Source organism: Limanda limanda, chromosome 12 (genome assembly GCF_963576545.1).
Source record: "Limanda limanda chromosome 12, fLimLim1.1, whole genome shotgun sequence".
NCBI lineage: Eukaryota > Metazoa > Chordata > Actinopteri > Pleuronectiformes > Pleuronectidae > Limanda > Limanda limanda.
The window spans coordinates 16,987,956-17,005,920 of record NC_083647.1 but is presented as its reverse complement, the minus strand read 5'-3'; the positions used below and the strand labels follow the sequence as shown (position 1 = coordinate 17,005,920).

The 17,965-nt window shown below is 43.6% G+C and overlaps 1 protein-coding gene across 1 annotated transcript in view; it reads right to left on the bottom strand.

The window, feature by feature from the left end:
• The window catches only part of luzp1 (leucine zipper protein 1), a 45,194-nt gene extending 31,854 nt beyond the window's left edge, over positions 1-13,340 (bottom strand). The window contains exon 1 of the mRNA XM_061082595.1: positions 12,950-13,340. The gene's annotated coding sequence lies outside the window, so the exon portion shown is untranslated. The remainder of the gene's footprint in view (positions 1-12,949) is intronic.
• Positions 13,341-17,965: the final 4,625 nt, after the last annotated feature.

The following is a 17,965-nucleotide window of genomic DNA, read 5'->3' as shown; positions in this document are numbered from 1 at the left end:
TGAAGGCATCAGCTAAATGTACAAAATGAAATGTTTTAAGTATTGTGCTCCATAGGGAAGAAGAAGGGAGGAGGGCATGGGGGGGGGGCGATGGCCAGACTGGCTTAGCTTCACAAATAAACCCAGACAGGGGGAGAGAGAGAGAGGGAGCCGGCTGAGGGTTGGATCATAAAATATGCCTGGTATTCCACAATGTTCCACAGTGCACAAATGAGCCACTCAGGGACTTAGGAGTGTTATGGGATTCTTGCGAGGCCCTTATGTTCTGAAATGTGTCCGCGTGTACTCACATGTACACACACGTACACAAACACACACACACAACCAAAGTGTGGTTGAGACAGACATTCAGGTAGAAGGGACAGTGATGAGATCACCACTGACTTTCAGGTACAATATGCAAGTTTCTAAATCAAAACAATAACGAAAGACTTTGTTTGTCGTCTTTAAAGAAAAATTGTTACATATTATATCTTTACTATATTCTTTACTATAAACACTTTAGTAACTAAAAGGTGTCTTTTGAATTGTAACCATGAAGTGGCGCAGATAGAGGAAGATTAAAGAAGGAAGGAAGAAGGGATGACTGTAGGGAAGCTGATGACTTGCTCATTGTCTCAGTCGCTGAGTCTCCACTCTAAGCAAACAGGGGAGTATGTGTGTAAGCAGAGCAATTAATTGTTCCAAGTCATTTATCAAGCAAAGGCCCAAACATTCTTTGGTTTTATGTGGAAATTTGTCTTCTTTTCTCTCTTTGATAACACCGTCTATTAAATATATTTGGTTTTGGACCATTTTTCAGACAAGGAAAGCAATTTAATGTAGAGTTGTAATGATCCGTCAGAAAATACATCTTTGAAGTTGGAGTCCAGAATAAACTTAAAATAAAAATGAATTGCTAACCGTGGTCTTACCGAAATCAAAATAATTACATCAGAATGAATAATAATGAAAAGAATGAATAATACCAGCTCTGATTCAAAGAAATCACATCAGACTGTGGACATGTCCAGGCATTTCTCAGTATTTTTAGACAACTCACTAATCAATTCAATTAAACATTACTGGGCCACTGGGAAAACTAAACAATTTCTGGCAACAACAGATGGGGACTCCAGTTGCACGTCTTCCCAACTCCTCTGCACTTCCCTGGTTTCCTGTCTGTCTTTAAATACCATGAGATGTCCAATAAAAGCGAGAAAAGCAAAAAAAGATTAGTTGCAGCTCTGCTCGGTTGATTTTTTTCTTCTTCTTCATTTGCTACTACTACATAAAACCTTGGACATAAAAGGGTTTCATGTCTCTTAAAAGTAGAATCTGTGCTCCAGCCAGAATGGTTTTATTGCCTTGCCCTGGCTCGCATCGTGCCGCTTCACTTCCCCTGGTCGAGACAGTTAGCACGAGAAGGAGCTCCAGAAAAGCAACGTTGGCATGGAGGGGAAAACCAGCCGACCCAGCCCTCAGCTGCCCTTTATAAAATGCAGCAGTGCAGAGATTTCCTCCACAATAAAAACCAAAGCAGAGAGAAGAGGGGGGAAAAAGTGGAGAGGAGGGGAAAGAGGCTGAAAATAGCCGAACAGTCGGGGGTCCGCATGCATCAGCACCACAATGATGAAAGCTCCTAAAAAGCAGACTTGCTAACACATGGATGGTCGGACAAATAGGAGGGATGTCTGTGGGCCGTGCACGCCAAAGTCGAGACAAGATGATTAAACTTTATTGCGTTACCAAAACTATTAGAATTTTTTCGGAAAAAAGGAACAAAACAGGAGAGTTGAGGAGAAGCAGAGCACAGAAGACAAAATACAGAGGATGATAGAAACAGTAGAGGAGGGGGGGAGCACTCGCGAGGTTGCCGTGGCGTCCGAACATTCCTCTCCATGAGAACATGTATATTTTCTGATCACAAGAAAAATAATCTGCAGGAGGAATTTTATTTTGAGAGCCGCCCCTGTAGATCCCAGGCTCAGAGCGGGACAGACCGGCGTGTGTGGGTGAGTTCTTCAGTCTGTGCGGAGCTTCTCATACAGTAGTGGTGGAAGTAGAAGAGCTACTCTCCTCCCTGTGCCAGGCACTTCATATGCCAAGGGGGAGCACGTGAGGATCCAAATCCGGAGTGTTCGAGAAGTCACACATGATCAAATGGACAAACATCCGCACCCACACACATAGAGTGCAACCACTTCTACACTGTGAAATAACGAATTTGGCTTCTGAACACCACTTGTTGTAAATGTTTGGTGAGTCTATCTTTTTTTAATCTTTCTCACCTTCTCAGTTTGTTCCTTCATTTTTTAAACTCAGCTTTCTTTCCTCACCTTGTTGAACCGAGAGAAAAAAGGAAATAACAAAGGAGGAGCTCGGTAATAAAGATGAAAGCGAGAGCTGCCCTGAGCCTACAAAGCCCGAATTACTTAAAGTCAGATTATGTGAAAAGATACTGATTTACCTCCCTCTTTGTATTCTCGCCCTTCTTCTTCTTCTCTCAATGAACACAACAGATACATCTCAGCTTGTGATCATTATAAAAGTCATGTTTTACAGGTGGCCTGCTGCTTCTCGTTCCCCCGCTCTCCCTCGGAGCATTTTACACTCCACCGTTTTCCACTCGGCTCTCTCTCTCTCACCCACTCACGACTTCAGAGCAGAGTCTTGCTGTTTGAGGAATCTGATATACAAATAGAGCCGCTATGGAAAAAGTTAAAGGGGACAGGGCAACATATGAATATTTCAAACAGGATTGTGAAGCATTCGGAAAATGGTAGGGGATGCGAAATGGAACAAAATGTTGAAGTACTACACTTCTAATAACACTAAACATGTTAAATATGCTTAATATGTAGCTAGAGCGGCACTGTCGCTTCACAACAAGAAGGTTCCTGGTTGGAATCTCAGCTTTGGGCCTTTCTGTGTGGAGTTTGCATGTTCTCCTTGTATCTGTGTGGGTTTTCTCCAGGTACTCCGGCTTCCTCCCACACTTCAAAGACTGTTTTTTGATGAATAGGAGACTATAATTTGACTGTATGTGTGAATGTTAATGTAAATGGTTCTTTCTCTCTGTATGTTGGCCGTGCAACACGCTACCTCAACCTGTCGAGGGTTTACCTGGGCTCTCAACGCCACCAGTGAAAGGATGAGTGGTATAAATAACAGATGAAGATCGAGCTCAAAGTTGTCACATACACGGGTGACAACATAACCGTGTTGGCAGACATCATGCAAGACAACAGGATTCAAAACAGGGAACAATGCCTGTGTCAGTTAGCTGTAAACAAATACATTGATTTCCACAGCACAATTGTAACATCAGGTCCCGCCTCCTGCTTGCTCTACCCAGGTGCCACCACTTGCTTGAATGTTACAGAAATTTCCTCTTTGTTGTGAATGCATCAGATCAACACTATTTCCAGCGAGTTCATGTCTGAAAACAGCATATAACACGTTCAGGGACAATGATTTAAATCTGGGCCTGTTAAATTGGCGACTGTACACTCTGCATCAAATGGGTGTTCGACACTGACACGACTGACCTCACGCTGAACCCCACCTCTGCTGAGCCCTGGACCGGTGCTGCCACACCGCACTTCTGCCAACAACAGACACATCAGTCAGTAGCCATCCGACTGCAAAGAGCTGTGACTAAAACATCATGAATTCCCGGGGAGAGAGCTGTAACTATAATGCCACAGACGAGGGCTTGAAAGAGACATATTACAGCTCTCAGCACATAAACACCCATCAAATTGCAGTGATGGTACCCAAAACACACAAACCCTGCTGCTGGGTGAAAGACTTTGGTTCAACGTTTAGCCTTTTAAGGATATTACTGAGGTTATAGACTTGGTGTGGAGGAGTTTGACATCTGTAGGTGGCATGAGGTGGTATTTTTTATATCTTTTTACCACCTGTTTTAGCGTCATCTTAGCTTTGGCTTGGTATGAGAAGTCTGCGCCATCTTCCACCACTGGCATCATGAGACTGATCGGAAGTAGAGCGGGATGTTCACCTTTCCTCCCCTCCCTTGATCACTGTCTGTCTGGCTGCTCAGCCACATCTCCAGGAGGAGGAGTGCATTTTGAACCAGACTGCAATGGCTCCTGAAATATGCCAAATATGCCCCTGACCCCCCTCCTCTCCAGAGGACGTAGGCCTGCTTGCTAACCCACCATCCTTCCTTTCTCCCCCCCACCCCCAGCCCACAGCATTCCTGCACTGTACACAGCACTGAACATACACATCTACTCATAATCGCAGATGACCCACTCGCATAGAAAATGTTAAGGTCATTAATAACACAAGTTTCCACCCAGATGACCCAGACATGCCTTTTAAGGGTAAGCGGTTCAGATTTCCCTTTTCAGAAACTTCCAAAAATACTCCTGGAGGAAGAGGAGGAGGAGGAGTGACGGGAACAAAAAAAGAGGAGGGGGACACCTCTTTAGCATGGCAAAAAGAGAGGGAGAGCGTGAGTGAGACAAGATAACAATCAGAGGGAGAGAGAGGGGGAAATATCGGGCGTTTGAGGAGGAGAACACCTACGAAAATAATAGTGTGGGTGAGGAATTTACAAGAAATGTTTTAACTTTAGCTCTCCCTTGTTAAAACGCCTTAGTTCCTTTCTCCTCTCCCTCCCACTCCCTCCCTCTCGCTGACTAGCTGTGCCTCCTACACGCGTTTGAAGTTATGTTTCCTTTGCACTTCTTTCCTCTCCTCTTCCAGGGTCGACGAGGCAGCCATTTTTTCAGGAGCATGAACAGTGCAGGAAACAAAACAGGCACACAAGGGAACTTCTGTAAAACAACTTGTTGGAACCTCACAGAAAATTCCACACAAGAGCCAGTTGGGAAAAACAGGGAAAACCAAAAAGTGGAAACTCTGAATCTGAAAGCATGCAAAACACAAACACAGTGGAAGAGTGACCTACATTATAAGTCAGCGTGGTCCAAACTCCCGCCATGTGGGGTGGCTGTCCTGGCCTGGCTGCAGCTTAAACATTACAGGACTTACTGCAGCTATCAGGATCAAACAGAGATGAACTCAAACTGGGCAGGAGGGTTTTGCTAAAAAAAAAAACTGGCACTCAGCACGGAGGGCAGGGAGTGTGAGAGAAAGAGACAACTTTAAGTAAAGATAGAAGTCCTGATTCCCAGGAGAGAACCTCAAAACACATAAAAGGCTGTCGTGATGAAGGTTTTTTTTTACGGTATTTGCACCTATTGCTTCAACTTAAGGATAATGTTATTGTTTGGAAGAGCAAGATTAAAAGACTCACATGAGATTTCAATGGATGACTCAGCCTGAAGACTAATCTTAAACTGCCTTCATGCATACACAAGTAAAAAACACTCCACGGCTGTCAAACAGGAAGACTAGCCTATATCTCCTGATGGAAAAGAGGTGCCAGGGACAATGTCAACTTGGAAAGACAAAGAAATTCTAGAGCTTTTGGTGATAAGGGCCGACGCCAGTGTCAAGGGGCTGTAAACAAAAACATGTGATTTCTGCAGGAGAATCTATACGTCATGCCCTGCCTCCTGTAAGCTCGCCCCAGATGCCATCGCTTGTCTGAACAAATCTAACTCGGACAATTTTCTTCTATGTGCTCAATATGTGAAAGTCCTCTATCAAAAGTACAGAAAATAATAAAGGAAATTCTGACATCTGCAGACTTGACGTCTTAAGCTCTTAGGTCTCTGTCTGTTCCCAAGTGATAAGGAAGTGGTGGACCGTTGGGACGCCTAAATGAAGACCAGATGACGACTTTTCTTTTCCTCTTCGGTTACATGCCACATGTGAAAGCCTTCACATGTTCAGCAGCAGGGTAGCTGCCTGGTTGTGGGGACTGCAGGGGAGCGATGGGTGTTCATAAATAAAAGATTCCTGAATTATGGCACTGGGAGGCGCTTTGGAAGTCTGGTACGAGTCAGCACAACAACCTGCGGATGATTCCTGGGGATCATTGAAGACACCTGTTTGTCAAAGACGATGACCATGATCAAGATGCTGCTCACGTCCCAGTGTTCTTTTAACCACAGCTGAATACATGATGCAAACATATCAGATAGCATAATAACAATGGTCCAGTGTTCAAAGGGTGAGGGGGGTCTAAAAGCCTCTGAAGCTTGTCCTCTTTGTTCATAGGCTGTGGATTTCAGGGGGATTTACAATCATAACAGCGACAGTACAATTATATCTCACCATTGAGCTGTGAGGATTTATTCATAATTACAAATGAAAGACAAAGTTCCTCTGCTGGTGGTTAGCTGCCTTATCACACCAATGACAATACAAGGAAATGGAGACGTGTCAGATTGCAGCAGGGAGCAGACGTCTGAGTAGAGTTTCTGTAAATGATTCTCAAACGTGATGGTTTATTGTTGTCAGGCGCTCGGTGGCAGAGCTGTGAAACGTACAGTAGAAATTATTAACCACGGATTTTACTTCTGTCTACGGGTTTGTGCGAAAGTTAATCATTCTGCAACAGCTTGATTTCCAAGGAAAATTCCATTTGATAACCATCTGTTTGCTTGATAATCACGAGTAATTCAATAATATCTATTACAGATCAGTAAATAGCAGACCTGTCAGTTTAGTTACTAAAAGTTAGATTTATACAATCTTTCTAAGATCCTAATCATTTTAAAACCAGTTACAAAGTACGAGCTAAAGCCAGAGAGGCTGTGAGGTGCACAAGAAATGTGGATGTTGTTGAAATGAAAGAAAATGAATTTGATTTAGCTAATTTGAGTTTTGGACAGAGAGGACATGTGCTGAATCAAACATGTGGAAAATAAGAAGTTTAAACACTTAGGCATACTACGAGAGCCAGCGACAAACAGACCATGAAGGGAATCCACTCACTCATTGACATTTTAATGTTTTTTAACAGCTATAACCTTATACAATACTACAACCATAAATATATGTCAAATATTGGTTTCGACACTGGCCACCAGATATCCACATCGGCCAATATCCAACACAGTACTTCACTTGTACCAATATCTTGCATATTGAAAAGAGTTAAACGATGACAATTGGAGGAAGTCATCATCTCAAGATTTTTCCTAATTTTTAAAAGTTAAATACCATGGGTATCTCCTGCAGGCTACTGGACACAACACAGTCACCTGCACTGGCAGCCTTTCCTTCGACTTCACCGTTGGTTCACAGAGAGTCACCTGCGGCCGCGGCAGGGCCGGAGCGGTGAGGCATCAGCGAGTGACCATGCCACCACGCCACCGCGGGACAGAGGGTCCACCAGAGCGGCTGGTAATGAGGAGGCCGTTTGGCACGCTTTGCCGGACTAATGAGGGGGATTCATTCACACTCACACACACACACGCAGGAGAGGTTGTATGAACAGAGTCCTTTCTTGCTGTGACATGGAATTCTTACAGAGCGAGAGCACATATCTGTCACTCTGCGTGTCAGTGTATGTGTTAATGAGAGCCCTAATGGGGCATGTGAACACTTGGAGCTGCGATGTGCTCCTGGCTACTAGTCGCTGAGTGACTGATACACTCAACCTCCAGTATCTGGTGACACATCTACACGGCTTGGGGGCAGCGGCGCCGAGATATGCGTGAAAACACACACATCACAAACCTGCGAGTACACACAAAGTTCAAGTAGTTTGAACTCCAGCTGAAATCACAGCGCTCTGCCCCGTCACTGGCCCAACGCTGATAAAGAAAGCTGGTAGGGGGGGGTTGACGGGATGAGGGCTGAGAAGAGAAGAGTGGAGGGACGACTGGGAATAAGGAGGAATATTGTCACTGATTCTCATGTGTAAATTGATTACAACACGCAGCAACTCTTCAAATCTGCCACGCTTGTTTTGCCCGATAAAGACAAGTTACCAAATGTTTAACAGAGTATAGATTAAATGTTGTTGGTCAATTTTCTGCTGATTGACTAATCACTTCTGCAAGTCAAAAACTGTGAAGATACACACTTGTACACAGCACACAAGCAGTGGACATTGTTGGGGCTGCGACTAAAATGCTTCGGAATGATTGATGACATTCTCGACTAATCAAATCACTCCTTCTTTAAAAGTACGGTCAAAAGCCCCAAACCCCAAAATGTTCCATTTACAACCAAAACCAAGAGAAGCCGATATTTTCTCAAAACGAGAAGCTGGAAATAGTAGTTTTGGAATTTGTGTTGAAAAAAACGGCACACACACACACTAAAGCATGTACAAGCGGAGTCCCACACAATCAACATTATGGCATTAACCCGTCTCCCTGCGAGCCTGCTTACACGCAGACGGCAACTCCAGCTGGCCTGAGTATTGTCAACAGCATTTGTCCCAGATACTGAGCCCATTATTACATTATATCGAAACACACACGTACACACAAAAACACACACTCGCAAAAGGACACACGCTCACAGAATGTGTGTGGGCTTTAATACGAGCCTCTTGGAGACCGTGATTCAGCGCTGCTATTTCAAGGAGGCCTCGGTTTCGTAACACCTGCAACATCACTCTTGCGTCCTGTGTGTGCATCCTCCGCCAAATCTGGTCCCAAGCAAGAGGGTTACCGAGGCTGAAACTGAGAGTCTACCACTAAGAATAACCAAAAGCAACACCATCCGGTCTAATTCTATCTGAGCTATCCGTTACAGCTCATTAGGATGTATAGGTCAGACTGTACAAGACACACGTGTGTTCATGTGGCTGCTGACTTTTCTGTACTAGTTTTTTCCTTTGGGAATGAAGTTGCTACATTGATGTTTTTAAATAGTTTTTTTTTGCTATGGTTACTTAAGCTGAAACAATTGGTTGATCAGATGATTTATAGAAAATAGCTCTGTAACTAATCTGTTTGCTGGATAGAGCTTCTCCAATGTGGAGATTTAATGGTTTTCCTTGGTCATACAAGATAGTAAATTGAATATATGTGGGCTCCGGACGTTTGCTCCTGTTTAACCAGCATTTTGCATCACCTTAGTCTCTGGGAAACTTCAATGGTGAGCTTATATTGTCTAACTATCATTTCACTGTGTTTCATTTTCTTATGGCTTTTCATAATAGTACAGGTTGATGGCTGGATTCTAAATATACCTTTAGGTCCAGCTGAGCAATAAAACGATCCATTATCTTTTGTGTGCACTCATGACAGATGACGTCAATAGTAACGTGTTGTAATTCCACACTGATGTGATAGAGCTGCACAAACAGGAGGGGCTGTGTGCATTAAACCATGATGTGTGAAGCGGCTGTACCACCACCGACCGGCCCGGTTGGACATTCCCGGCGGTTTGAATCTCCCAAGAAGAAAACCTCAATATTTTAATTTAATCCCCAGAGCCGTCATTTAGCCACTCCGTAATCCCCAGGTCCAGCGCTAAATCTGATAATTACCCTTATTGGACACCCATAATGATTAGTTTTGGGTTTCACCCAAAGCAGTACAGGCTGTTTCGTAAGGCGGTCGTGGCGGAGTGGAAAACCAACCATGCGAGGAATAGCCATGGTCATAAAGGAGGAAGAATAGCGTGTGATTATTACATTGCATGGCAGGCGACACCTCTTCAAGAGGACACAGTGAAACCTTGTCTCTGTGTAACTTTCGATTGTCGCCATCAGCATTGTTTAAAGATCATAAAACAGGTGGCACTCCCACTGTGTCAGCATACTAAGCAATCATGTTCAGGTACAGGGACGAAGGTCAAAGGGAGAATCTGCTGGAATCAGTGTCATAAGAGACAGTAACCAAACCAAACTCGGAACATAATCAAGACTGTAAATCCACTGATCAAGCAGTAATCAGGGAAAAAGTAGACAACTCACTCTTCGCTTTGCTGTGACTCTCGTTTGATTTTTCCCTTTGCAGCTCGCCCAACATTCCCTCCACATGCGGTGTAATAAGTAATCACCCCCCTACCCCCCCAAAAATACCAAAGGAAACCATTTTCACACGTCTACCTCCAGGACAAGCTGCCATGCGAGTTCCAGGAGCAAAGTGGATTCACAGCAGCACATGCTGGTCGGCTCAGCTGGTATAATCTACAGCTGGCTCGGAGGGTGAGCCTTACTGGAAAGTCATCAGCAGCTTTTTTTTGGTCTCCTTCATGTCTGAAACAGGTCAAGGCAGGTCCCCCCTCCATCTCCTTCCCTCCCCATGCTGCTCTTTACGAGCCCCACCTGGCAGATAAGTATTCCACCACTGCAGCTACCTTTTCTGCTGTTGACACATGTGCACACACTCTCCTCTGTTACTGTTCTGATGAGGCAGCACAGTGCGCACACTGTTCAGACCTTGGGCTCTACCACCTTGTTTTAATACATGTATGTGTGGAGCCTATGCCGAGCAACACATGCCATCACACGAGAAGGAAAACAGACACATACTCAAACAGAACAAGCGTGTTTATAGATTTAATAAGTCATCCAGTTAGGGCTGTGATGAACTGATGTTATAGTTAGTACCTCAGATCTCAAAAAGGTTATGTTTTAGCCCCTGTCCATTGTTTCTTTATTGTTTGTTTTCAGCAGGATTGCACAAAAACTACGGAATGGATTACCACGATGCGATGGGATGTGGGAAGAAAGAACCCAATAACATTTTGGTGCAGATCCGCACAAAGAGGCGGATCTAAGAATTGTTTTTCACTTGCTTTAACGTTGCGTAAATGGGCATGTTTTGACACGTTCACCTATTTCCCATTCATTGATCTTGATTGAAAAAATCTGGCACATTTAGGGGACTGATATCTGTGAGTGTGAGTGTTCGGCCTCGGCGGAGGAATGCGCTCTACTGAGTGACATTCTAGTTGTTTATGATTTCGATTTCATAACTTTCTGGGGTTGTAAAGTTCATCTACAAATTGCTTGTTTTGTCTGAGGAAAAGTCCAAAACCCAAAAATGTTGATATCCCAGAAAAAAGCTCAGAATCTCGACATTTGGAAAAGCTAGAAACTGAGTATTTGCCATTTCCCTTGATAGATTACTCAAACTATTAAAAGTCTTTTCTTTTCATATTCGGCCCATTGGCAACTCATTTTCAGTGCAGGTTTTTCACACTAACGTTCAGCACTACATCCAAGGCTGATTCAGCTCTTTTGCGATTGCACTATAGTTGTCCACCGTCCCAAAAACCTTGTCCAGTGAACACAGGAACATGTGCACAACTCATTTTGTCATCACGGGTCCACAATGTCGTCTGGCCGCTGTCAAACTGCCTTGAACTCATTCAACAGATGAAAGACCTAAGTACAGGTTGTGTTCAATATGCCTTCCTACTGTAAACTCACTGTACTGTGAAATTCATCCAGTTATTTCTGTAGATTCTCCACAGGTTGATGCACAAGTGAATTAAATAGAGTGACGTTAGTGCTCAATTATGATTTCATGGTGCTTAAATTGGGACTTTTTCCACGTCTCCTCCCTTCTTACTATGGCCTTTGCGAATGCCACCTTACGTGAACTGCACTATACACGTTTTCCACATACCATACAGCTTTTCCTTTCTTTAAACACACTATAAAGTGTAGGAGACATATATTAAAATATGTTCATGTGAATCGGTCAGTCCTCTTTTCCTGCTTTTTGTCCTCAGGGGAAAACACCGGCCTTGTAGTCTGGTACAAAGTCTAGAAATGCAGTAGCTTATCTGGCTGATAGTGAGTGTCAACAACATAAACTGAAACCTCACAAGAAAATACCCTAAAACTCCTGATGACTTAATACATGTAGGGGGGGGGGGGCAAAGTACAGGCAAGGTCCAACCAGCTCATAGGAAGATAACGTCCTGAACAAAACTTCAAAGTCTGCGACAGGTACAGGAAGTCTGCACTTTTTTGTCTGTTTTTGTCTCAACGATGTGTGTGATCTATAGCTTTCTATTCTGTTGTAGGGCAGGGCTATGAAACAATATCAATACATATTGTAGTATAATTTAACAATGAATAACAATAAAAAAGGTTTAATATACAGCGATACATTGCTAATTCAATAGGTACAGTGAGGAGGTTTAACATGAAATGTGTCTAATGTGTTCTCTGCCCATAAAGAAGAGTTTAAAACCACATCCTTCACTCAGGGTTAATAAACCGTGACATGTTTCTCACGGTTATGATCGTTATCAACTTTTGGCCAAATCGACCAGCCCCTAATATTCATATGTTCAAATAGCTCGAAAAGAGATTTTCATACACTTCAAATTGAATTCCCTCCCCAGAGATTTACACTATCATCTGAGCTTCTGAATCTTAAAAAAATGAATCACTACTTTGTAGGGATCAGCAATTAAACCATATCAATATCTATCCAGATAGAATTCAATCAATTGTCTTTCAACTTTAAGAGAAACAATTATGTGATATGGATCTAGATCATTATCGATATCGATGCTATATGAATAGTTTTGTCTCGATATACATTTTGGACAGTCCCATTCTGTGTAGCCTATGGGGGGGAGCGTGACGTTACAATGTGCGTAGACACAAGGTGAACGCAACAATGTAACACCGACACATGCGTGGAACCGTGACGCAAGTGTCTCCAATCAGACGCATTTTGAAAAGCACCTGGGGGTTTCGCCGCAGTCCTGGATGCTTCACTTGGGCAGAGGAGGAGGAAGAGGAGCAGGAGGAGGAAGAAGAGTAGAGGAGGAGGTTGAGGAGGAAGAAGAGCAGGAGAAGGAGGAAGAGGAGGAAGAAAAGCAGGAGAAGGAGGAAGAGGAAGAGGAGGAGGAGGAGGAGGAGGAGGAGGAGGAGGAGGAGGAGGAGGAGGAGGAGGAGGAAGAGCAGCAGGAGGAAGAGCAGCAGCAGGAGGAGGAGGAGGAGGAGGGTTGAAAAACTTGCCGCAGTTCAGACTTCTGCAGTCCCGACTCAGGAAGCCGCCGCACGGAGCCTGAAACTCGACCCCCAGTGTTCCCACTAACACCAGTAAAACACCAGTAAAACACCCGAAGTACAAGAAGCGAACTTTACCTTCGCGGCTCCAGCGCCCGGTCCCAGTAAAACACCCGCTCCGGTAAAATCCACACAACTTCCCAGGGTGCGAGCTCATGCGGCCGGCGGGACTCGCTGCTGCTGCTGCCTCTTCCCGGACGAGTTCACCCGGACAGACTCAGCCTCGGCCCGGACACTTGGCTCTGGCTTCCCGGTCACACCGGCTCCCGAGTGCCGCTTTCGTCTGATAGTTCCTCGGTCGCTGGCCCGCTGCTGGAGATCAAACCATCACATTCCACCACCGCGTCCGTAACAATGAAAAAAGGTGGGTTTTCCTTCTGTGCTGCCGGAGGACCCACCCCTCGGGATGACTCTGCCCGGTCTGACCGCAAAGAGAACGCCCTTCCCGGCTCCGAGGTCCCGCCTCTCTCCCCCACATCACCCGGGCAAAGGGTGGCCGGCGAGGAGGAAGGAAAACCAGGCTGAGGCTGCGAGGGGAGACCGAGTGATTCTGATCCACTCACAGTTAATGTCCCCCTTCTCTCTCTCTCTCTCTCTCTCTCTCTCTCTCTCTCTCTCTCTCTCTCTCTCTCTCTCTCTCTCTCTCTCTCTCTCTCTCTCTCTCTCTCTCACGCACATATACAATCATAAATGAAAACAACAATAAGAAGAAGATACCCCCTAATGGAATAAAGGAAATATAATATTATGATATTAATAAAACCATAACAATCTATACATTTCCAACAAGTACAAACTTACTGTAAAGTTTAATGTTGTGCACCACAATTATTCCCATGTCAAGAATAAGAGTTTATGACATAAACTACAAAAAGTAGAAATCATACAGTCACATGAACTCAATGGATAAAGCCAATTAACTTTACAGTTTAAATACATATCATGACACTGTAACAGTTTTTTGGCTGCCATAAGAATGGTGATTATTCTGCATATGACAATAAATGTGCAGATGTCAAAAATAGAGCTCCACAACTGTTGTGATGCCGATGATACATGCAACTGAGACCCTGGACCCAGATTACTGTCCCAAAAGCCCCTCGGGTTTGGTAAGTGTGTTTATCTAAACATTAGGCCTATACCAAAGCCATTAAGCTCTAATGCAATAAGTTTCTGTTCTCGTGCCAATGAGTCGAAAACAAGTTTATTTGAAGCCGGTTTATGGCTTGAAATACTTTGATCAGCTTTATGGTGGAAAAAAACATCTCTTTACAATTATTTCTTATTTGTAATCTAATTGCTCCTGTTTCTGATGTTTTATTTTGTAATCATTGTTTTTGTTTATCTCTTATGTTTCTCTCCATTGGTTTTGGATAAAGTATAATCACCTGTTGAGAAGTGCATGCGTCCAAAGAGTTTAATCCTGTCAAGTTTGTTCAATATACTATCATAGTTTTCCTCTGGACCTTTTAGATCCCAAGAACCTTGAATGTGTTTATAGAGATTGATTTTAGGCTGGTTGTTGTGGCACCAGTAACACCACAACCACCACTACTACTACTTTGTGTACTTTTCTGTGAGAATGGATAATGTTGTTGGGTTGTTCAACAGTTTAAACAGTTTTCTTGCCCTGAGTCCAAACCTAGAGCAGCTCAGATGGTTCGACCCTCACAAAGGACACATGGATCAGTCCGTCTCCCTGTAGCTGCACATGGACACACACACACTCCCTGGGTTCAACTGGTGCCACTGAGTGTGCTATCTTCAAGTGCACTGCAGTGATACAGCATAATAAGTGCAACTCACGTGTACTGTGCACTCTGTTATTACAGCGTGATTATGGCGGGGCAGTAAATTCTTCATCGTGCGTTTGTTATGTTTTACTTACGTACGCGTGGATAATAAAATACCTCCTAATTGTTGTGAATGTCAGGGACAGCCAGGCAAACCAGGTGAAGTCACAAGCACACACACAAGCAGACACACACTGGACCTACTTAGACACATTCTTGTGAAACACTCCTTAATTTGGGGGCAGAGGAGGTCATAAACACTGCTGTCATTTGAGCACTTTGCTCTATTATCAAAAACAAAATCTGTGCTGCCTTGGTTTCCATTCAAATGTAACATCCACGGGACACTGTGTCTGTCTCAGGAATTTACAGGACGTTCACGAACGTTCACGTCTATCTGGGACCTTGGCGGTGCCGGTGAGACGATTGCGAAATTAAAACCGTCCTTTGTCGAGATTCCCACGGTCAAATCCTTTGTTTCCGCCTCGTCGAACATGCCTTCAGTGATTATGCAACAACCATACTGCTCTAATCATGCCAGTTGACACAATGGGCAAGGTGAGGTAAATATGATGTCACAGGGATGATCTCTCCAGGTGGGGGAAAGGCCAAAAATACCAAATGTTATCAAAGTAAAAATTAAATCCTTTCAGAAGCTGCTGCATTAGCGGGCATGCCCGTGCAAACACCTGAGCTCCACAACAGGAAATCCAAGCAGGTGAATGTGAATATGTGACTGCCTAAATATCTCTAGTCCGATTAACCCTTCATCCATTGCATTTTTTAAAACCAGGTTGAACACTTTTTTATTCACAAGTACCCTTTACTAAGCTATTTCAACGTCATACATGGTTGTATTTTATTCTATTTTTAATGTATTATTTTTCACAGTTCTATGGATTTTATTTGTGAAATGTTTCTCTTTCAACATTTCAGATTCATCCTTTTTATTTATTTTACCTCTTTAAATCTTTTTTACCTGTTTTATGCTACACTTTTAAATATTTTATTTTGTAATGTTTTGAATCTAACACAGTTTGTGAAACATGCTTTTTTTTTTTTTTAAAGTTGCCTTGCCTTGTGTGTCCCTATATTTCTCATGCTAACGGTTCTTCAAAGACAAAGGCCCAGCGTGAGAGAGAATGTTGCCATAAAAAATGGGGTTTTCTCTTATTTTCCAGAGATACTGTGTTGATCTATGAAGAAGAAAAGTCCTAAACATCCGTCAGGGCTCTGGACGCAGTGAGATGAAATATAAGTAAAGAGGAGCGTGGAAAGAGCCTCTTTTTTATGTTCATCGGTCATGTTTCATCCGTCCCGAGAGGTTTGGCTCATGCCCAGACAGGCTCCTGTCGTTTGGGGAATTTGCCTTAATACGTCAAACGATGTAAATGCAAATGCATATGCGATCTAATGCATGCATAAGGACAAACTCTGAGGGAACCTAATCTCCTACATTAGATTTTCTGTGGGACACACTGGACAAGCTGATTCAGGAAGAGCCGTGTTATAGCCAACATCCTTCCTAATCACAAACATCCTTCACCAGCCTGAAACGTCAGCTTGTTTGTCCCAATAAGACTTTTAGCAAATAAACAGCACAAATTGCGATACATTTTTCAAACAGATAAAAAGTCTTAAGCCCACATGATTTTTTTTGTTTGCTGTTTGCTTTTCACATTGGGTATTTTATCTTATCCAGAGAGAGTTTGCGGAGGCTGAAACGGCAGACTAATCTCTAATAATCCTGTGCAGATCACCAAAATCACAAGCAGCCAATAGTACAGAGTGCAGGGATCGGGTCAATGGTCACCTGACAATATTATTTGGACAATCCAAAATGAGAACGTAGGAATAAAACGAGAACAAAGTAGGAGGATTTGACGCCACAATATGGCTCATACTGGAGCTTTCCTACTTTATGTCCTTTTTACAGCGATTATAAGGATTAATGTGCTTAATTCACTGTGCTCTCAGGGCGGGTTATGACCAGTATTTAAACAGATGTAACCCTGATGGATTAAAATGTGGGGCAGCTTGTCATTGTGTAGCCTTCCATGTCGTGTTTGCACGCTATGTGAGGGGAGAGCTGCTCTTTACAATCAACCTTACTTGTACATTCATGTCATATTAGTTCGATTGCATTAAATCTTGACACTCTTTCTTTCCCATAGCTGAGGTCTGATGTTTGAGGCTTTTATGTCCCTAATAGACAGAACGTCCCACGGGAGGACGAGAGCTTCAAATCCTTTGATAAGGTTGGAAAAAAGTCCCCGTCTTCCCGTCAGGTCTTATATCATCTTGAAGTACAGATGCCTCAGCCTGTCTCGCTCTGCCTCACGTGGCCTCTCTCTCTCTCTCTCTCTCTCTCTCTCTCTCTCTCTCTCTCTCTCTCTCTCTCTCTCTCTCTCTCTCTCTCTCTACTCACTGCAGGGGGACATTCCTCAAACCTCAGCCTCTGGCATGTAGCGACTTTGCCTGAGAGACCTGCACTCCCCACTTCCGAACCCACTGGCAGGCAAGATGTGCAGTCAAACACACTACACTCATTTATCAATTCTCCACCGTGGCGTCCTTGCCTTTCCCCTGAAGCGGCCTTGAACACCTACCTGTCTGCATCTAACTGGGACTTTTTTCATGTCTAACTGCCAGAGGCAACGAGCCATGCATCAAGATCAAGATGAAGGAGGGACTGTGAAAAGGTGTTAATGGGACGAGAAAAGGTCCACACAGGCTTCTCCCTCCCTTCCTGCCTCCCTGAGGAATGCATGACTCTGACTTCTGACTGTAGCATAGCTATCCCATAAAAAAAAAAAGAAAATCTGTTGAGGTCCTGGCAGCTTCCCCTCTCTTGTGTCTCTGCACACCTGGACTGAAAACCATATTCAAGAGAAGGAATCAAGTGGCATGCAGAGAGGAGCCAGGTGCAAGTGTAAAGCCCACAGACATATTTGTGAAGCATGAAACTACAGCCACCATGGCAAGTCTGCATTTGAATCCAAGAGTTATTTAACATTACACTGTAAAACACTGAAAGCTGCTCTGGTTCTACTTTGTAAAAAATACTTTCCCCAACTGAAACTGCTCAAAGTCATGTTATGAGTTGTGAAAATGCCAAAACAGCTGAAATCGAAACAAAAGCTCAATATACTTAGATTCACTGTTTTCGTTCACCTTCTGATCTGTGGCTTGTTTTTGGATGTGAAACAGTGAAGAAGTCAAATAAAAGTGGAAAGAATCAGCTATTTCCTCAAGGAGTCGATGAAGACCAAAACCTGGTCACTGTTGATGATGATGATGT